The following is a 6,936-nucleotide window of genomic DNA, read 5'->3' as shown; positions in this document are numbered from 1 at the left end:
TTTGAAGAGTCTAGAAACATAAATGAATAAATGCATAAAATAAAATAAAGTACTTCTAGTCTGTGACCAAGACTTACTTAACAATAAATACATAATGATAATTGCTACTTATAGCCACTGGAAATGAGCATGAGCTCTCAGATCCAGGACTTGAAAGTAATACGAATCTTGAAGAAACAAGACCAATGAAAACAAAGGACTGAAAAAGATTTAAAGTTCTTGTGCCCAACATATGGGACATCTTCTGGTATATGATTAGCATAGTGACCAGCATATACTGACTTCTCAAGAAATATTTGTTGAATTAATGAATGAATGAGTTTAATTAGTCTCCATTATGATACAGGCTGTGAAAGAATTTTATTTTAAGCATTTCTGGGTTCAAGAAAGTCTCATTGATTAAATATGATTTATTGCTGATGATTAGAATTTTAGCCTAATTTGCAAAAAAAATCAGGAATTTCCTAAGTTATCTTTATGTGCTCCAGGAGTTACATGTCCATATGTTAATAAAATACATCTACACATATGTTAGTATAATGTGCGTCTAGCCAGACAGCAGGGGGAAAACATACACAATGTGCCTCGAACACAGGGGTGCTTTTTCTTTCACGTTCTAAAGAAGTTATAGGCAATCTCCAAATCCTTTTCCATAAAACCATTACAACAGTCTTCCGTCTCAAAGTCATTGTAATAGCTTTATAACCTCTAGGATAAAAGACTATAATTTCCAGTGGAATTCTGTCATTCATTAAGAAAACAAAAACTTATCCACTCTAAAATGAAGTTAACTAATTAGAGAAAACATTTATGAAGCCAGAAAGGAAATGCAGCCTTTTCATACCCCCTCAACTACCCTCAGAAAAAAAAAATCTCTACTGTGTTAGTAAATAGGCTTCAAATAGATAATTAGGATAATTGGGAACAATAAGCATTTATACTGATTTCAGTGCTGTTTGAGGATATAATTTGTACAAAGAATGCTTTGCTGTAGATGAGACAATAAGTTGTCAGTTTTATTTTCCATTACTATTTTATTTAAAATTGTAGCTTTAACAATGCGCTTCCAGGATTTATACTCTGGAGACATGAGTGTGATAATGACTTTCTGTGTTAATGCATGAGATGTTTTGTGCCCATCACTTTCTACTCTGACACTGTGAATCTGAAAGCACTCCTAGGGCTTCTAGTAATTTATAGTTTTTCACCATTTCTTCCAAAAGCATATGATGTATTTTCTCTATAGAACTTGGATTGGTATTGAATTTCATCTTCATTCATTTGTCTATCAGTCATTCCTGCCAGGCAGGAGTTTGCTAGGTAGGTACTGGGCTAGTTGCTGGAATTACAAAGATAGGCAAGATACATGGATTCCCTCCTCAAAACCTAATGATAGTATTAACAATTCCATGGAGACACTTGGCTGGCCCAGTCAGAAGGGCACGGGACTATTCATCTCGGGATTGTGAGTTTGAGCCCCACATGAGGTGAAGAGATTACTTAAATAGATAGAACTTAAAAAAAAAAAGCAACACAATTCCACTATTTGCAGTAATATATTAATGCTAACTCATTTGGGCCCTTACTATGTCTCAGGCACCATTATTCTTGTTTTACGTGGAAAATTTAATTTAATTCTTATAATAATGTAATGTGTGTAAATGATATAAATAATATAATCATATTTAATATGGTATTTACACTGATGTAAATACTAAATGTAATATTAATATATATAATACTAAATATAATATATTATATATAAATATACATATATAAGTAATATATGTAATATAAATAGAGTATTTACATCAATGATGTAAATATTATGATTGCCCTCATTTAGCAGTTAAGGCAACTGGGGATTATCTAATAGGAAAGATAATTAAGTAAATAATTATTTAAAAAATTTTAGTAAGTGACATGCTGGGAGAAATGGTAGTAGAGGAGTACAAAGGAGGGAAAAGCAACTTGGTTTAGAGAATGAGAGAAGGCCTCTTTAGTAGGAAGTGTTCTAAAGATGAACTTCCAAGATTTCCCACCTACTCTCCAGGACTCTGAATATAATGTAGTATCACATTCATAATTACATTACATCTTAGGTGATAAAGGAGCTTTGCGGATATAATTAATGCTACTGATCAGTTGACTTTAAGTAAATCAAAAGAGAGATACACAATCTAATCATGTGAGCCCCTTAAAAGCAGAAGTTTTCTCCACCTGACAGCTGAAGGGAAAGTCAAATTCACTCTTGATTCAATGCACTGTTGCTGGCCTTGAGCAAGGAGGGGTCCATGTAATAATGAAATGAGAGTGGAGTCCAGGAGCTCTGAGTGACTCCTGGCTGAAAACCAGCAAGGAAAGAGGGCCTTCATTCGATAACCACAAGGAAATGAATTTTGCCAACCACCTGAAGGAGTTTGGAAGTGGATACTCCCCCTAGAAGCTGTAGATAAGAGTCTGGGCTGGCTGTTATCTTGAGTTCAGTCTAATGAGAGACTAGGCAGCGACCCAGTTGAGCCTGGCTGGACTTGTGACCTATAGAAATGGCACTAATGAATGGATGCTAATTTAACTCATTAAGTTTGTGGTACTATGTTATGTAACAATAGAAAATCTATATAGTTGCACTGAATTAGTGACTTTTAAGGTGATACCTAAAACATTAGTAGAAGCTGGCTTGGTTAAGGAGGTTAGGTGGAACCTAATGTTCCAAGCTTAGACAACTATAGAGTCAGTCTTAGCTTGTGGATAGTTTCAGGAATTCAAAGAAGCTTGATGTAACTGGACCATGGAGTGTGTATGTGGTGGGCCATAGGAGGGGATATGATGAGGGAAGCCCTGATATAAATTAAAGCTGGAGGAGGTTGGAGGAGAGGTCAAAGACCAGGTAGGAAGGATATTATGAATCTTCTGGAAGAGTTTGACTTAACTTAAAGGGAACAGAAAGCCTTAGAGAGTTTTATTTAGGATGTGAAAATTGGTTACTTTTTAGAATGATTTTTCTAAGGAAGAGCAGCACTGTAGGCAGGAGAACCAGTTAGAAGACTATTGTAATAACGCAATCAAGAGTTGATGTTGTCTTGAACTAGGAGAATGGCTGCTTCATACAGTTGACCAATAGGCCTTGAAAAATTAACTTATTATAATATTATTGTATTTATTTATTATTATATATTTCATTATATATTTTATTATAATATATTTATATATTATATGACGTATATTTATACATATTTATATATTTTATTATATATTATTATTTATTATCATTATTTATGTATTTATTTATTAACTAGGAAGTGGTAGAGATGGGGAAAAATTTAAGATAGATTTAAGATTTATTTAAATTTAAAAATTTAAGATAACTCACAGATTTACATCTTAGGCAATTGAATAAGGGCACCACTAACAGAAAAGGAAAACTCAGGAGAAGGAAGTTTGATTGAGATTGAGGGAGGGGATTGAATAGAAATCCCTATTTTAATATTTTTTTTGTTTTTTGTTTTTATTTTTTTAGAAGGAACCATAAAAAAGGATTTATTTTCCTTCATTGTAGACCAGGGAGTGCTATCCAAAGAATATATCTTTTTTTTGATATATGTTAATATATGTCAGTATGTCTATATCTATATTTAAAGATACTGTTTTTCATAGGGCAATACCCTTAGAAAATTGATCACACAGATCTGGAGCACAGCAGGAGTCTGGGATGAAGATATGGATTTGTAATTCATCAGGATTGTGTTAAGCTAGGCTAATGAATAGCAGCAGACAGACACTGCTGCCCACTCCACAATTTCAGTGGCTTAACATACTAGAAGTTTAGGTTGGAGTAACAGGTACTTCTCTTCCACATGGTCATTCAGGGATCCAGGTACTTTCTATCTTCTGTTTCTGACATCTCTAAGACACTGATTCTTAACTAGGAGTAATTTTGTCCCTCAGGAGACGTTTAGCAATGTCTGAAGATAATTTTGATTGTCACAATTAGGAGAGATGCTACTGGCATCCAGTGCATGTAAGCCAAGGATCTGCTAAACATCTTACAACACACAGCATAGCCCCTCGTAATCAGGAATTATCTGGTCCAAAATGTCAGTAATGCCAAGGTTGAGAATCTTTGCCCTCCAGACTCATTATCATGGAGGCAAGTACATGGCTGGTTTTCATTTGTACGATCTGGAAGTACCAAATATCACTTTCACTCCCCCACTGGAGTGAACTCAAGCACATAGCCACAAACAGCAAGAAATGTTGAGAAATGTAATCTGGGCCAGGGGTAGCAAACAACAGTCCTCAGACTCAAGAAGGCCCAATACCTATTTTTGTAAAGAAAGATTTCTTGGAACAGTCATGCACATTTGTTTACAGATTGTCTATAGCTACTTTCATGCTATAATTACTTGCAGCAGAAACCATATGGCCTGCATTCCCTAGAATATTTGCTACCTGGCCCTTAACAGATTAAGTTTACCAATGTCCGGATAGACATATATCCTGGATAAAGGTAAAATGGGCTTTCTTAGATGGCTATTGGTCTTTGTCACAAGTAAGTCATAATACAAGGTGATATTGCCCAGGGAGAATGTGTGGGGTGTGAAGATAAAAGATCCCACTATTTATGCACCTTATTAACTTTTATTGACTCCAGGAACATCCTGATTGGACTTGGAACACTAAAAAGAAATATCACTGTAAGGTCCTTGCTCCAAATACCTCTTGACATAAATGAAGTAATTGAGGAAATACAATGTTAAAGGAAGAATAGCTTTGAAACTTACATCAGACTGGCAATAACTCACATGTACAGGTTTACTTATTTTTATTTTTTTCTGCCTCTTATGGGAATTATTATTTCAGATTTTCCTGTGTCTCATTCTTTTTGAATTTTCTGTGATGCAGATGGAAAGTAGCTGAAGTTTAGTTTTTAAGTCTAGTGGATATGAATGTGTGTCTGCCAATTTGGATATAAGAAATTTCACTTTTTTCTGTGACATGATGCAATTTTTATATGTTAGTCTTCTTTTCAATGTGGCAGAAATTTATTATTAGTCCATTTAGGGTCTTCTTGGGTTGCATCAACGTCCCACATTTGGGGGAAGAGGGCTTACATAGAACCATGCTGTGAGGAGGAATATATGGTCTGGATCTTTGTCTACTGATTCTTTGTCTACTGGCACCTCTAGAGACCCTCTTCTATATTGTGGGAGGCTGGGGTAGAAGTCTGAAAGCCATCTTTCTCACAACCCTTTGCCAACTGGCTTCTCACTGGACTCTGACAATGGAGACACTGGTAGGAATTCAAAGGAAGGAGGAGGTGAAAAGAATGCTCCATGTATTTCTCGTTTCTGTCAGCTTCCTTTGAGCAGAAGCAGAACATTCTGGTTCTTGCCCCCAACTCCTTTTGTATTCCTGGAGTTAGCCATGCTCTAGCCCTCAGAGGTACCACCAGCATCTATTTCTGAGGTTCAACAGTTGTGGGGGGAGGGATGTCTCAGGAGCTCCCACATGCAGGTAACCTCACCTTTTTCCTTATGTCCTTCTATCTGTAAGAGTGATCGCTGCTTTTTTCAATTATTAATATTTGGGTGAGTCTGTGTCTCATTTTTCACTCTTTTAACTTTTAACCCCTGACCAACCTATTTTCTTCAATAAATCCTTTCTCCTTGAAAACCCTAGCAGGTTTCTGTTCTCCTAAATGGGCTCTAATTGATGTGCTTGAATTCCCATCTGGTCTTTGACACAGGTCTCAGGTTTCTCCTGGGCATGGTTGTGTCCAGCCTGTGAGGACTCTGTATGCATCTGGGGGCACCTAAAATACCCTCTCTGTGCTACACCCTCCCTGGGGTGGGGGAATTCCTGCTGTTCTGTTGTCTGCTTCCACCCACATCATCCTGGTACCTTTGCACCATGTTGAAGAGAAACTCTTTGAGAGAAAGCCCATGTGGCTGAGACCTATCTGCCTACACACACACACACACACACACACACACACACACACACACACACCCTACCACATACACAGCTCTGCTAACTGTTTCTGCGCTCTGCTGGAAGTTCTTCCTCCCTGGCCTTTCCTCTGGGGATGGGGACATATTTCCTTCTGCCCCAACCTCACCCCCGGGACATGGCCCCTTCTCTGAGAGATCGATCACAGTTGAACTTCCCTACATTTTTGTTTTCTTCTTTTCCCAAAACAGGGACTATTTTCTGGGCCTGTGTGTGTGTGTGTGTGTAAGAAAAATCTGACTGAGATGCTTTTAAACCTCCATTCCTCCTTAGGGCCCAAGATTTTAAAACTGTAAACTTTTACAAAAGTTCAACTCTTTTATTACCTGCATTCCATCGGGTCACCTTCCTGCCTTGAGGCAGTACAGGCAAAATGTTAGTTGCCCAAAGATGGGGGAGGAAGGTAGGAATAACCAGAAATAAAAGGTGCATCCGTTAGTTTTCAAAATAGCATCCTGCTCCAACTATTTTCAATTCACCCAGAACCATAATGTCTCTTTTCCTAATCTTTCCCTGTCCCCAGACATAATCCCCACCCCTCCTCTCCAGTTTCCTGGACAGTGCTCTGGTTTGTGTTGGGGCAACTGCTGCATATTTTCACTATAACACTTACCATGTTCTAAGGGCTGGGGTCTTCACAGGAGACTGTGATAAGATTGCAAAACAATGTTCTATTCTACTCTGTATTTACAGCCTCTAGGACAGAGCCTGGCATATAGAAAAGGTTCAGTAAACTGAGGTGAAACCGATATCTAGGTTAAAAATAGTTTGTCCAAACTAAGTATTAGAGGCCATAGCTAAGTCACATAGCACTAGCTATGCTCCTGTTTGCTCTTAGCCTATGGGATACATTAACCCTTTGGTTCTGACAGTAATTATGGAAGTAGGTATCTATTAGTGTCCTCACTTTACAGATGGGGAGGT

This window comes from Mustela lutreola, chromosome 6, assembly GCF_030435805.1.
Source record: "Mustela lutreola isolate mMusLut2 chromosome 6, mMusLut2.pri, whole genome shotgun sequence".
Classification (NCBI taxonomy): Eukaryota; Metazoa; Chordata; class Mammalia; order Carnivora; family Mustelidae; genus Mustela; species Mustela lutreola.
Note: the sequence above shows the minus strand (reverse complement) of the source record.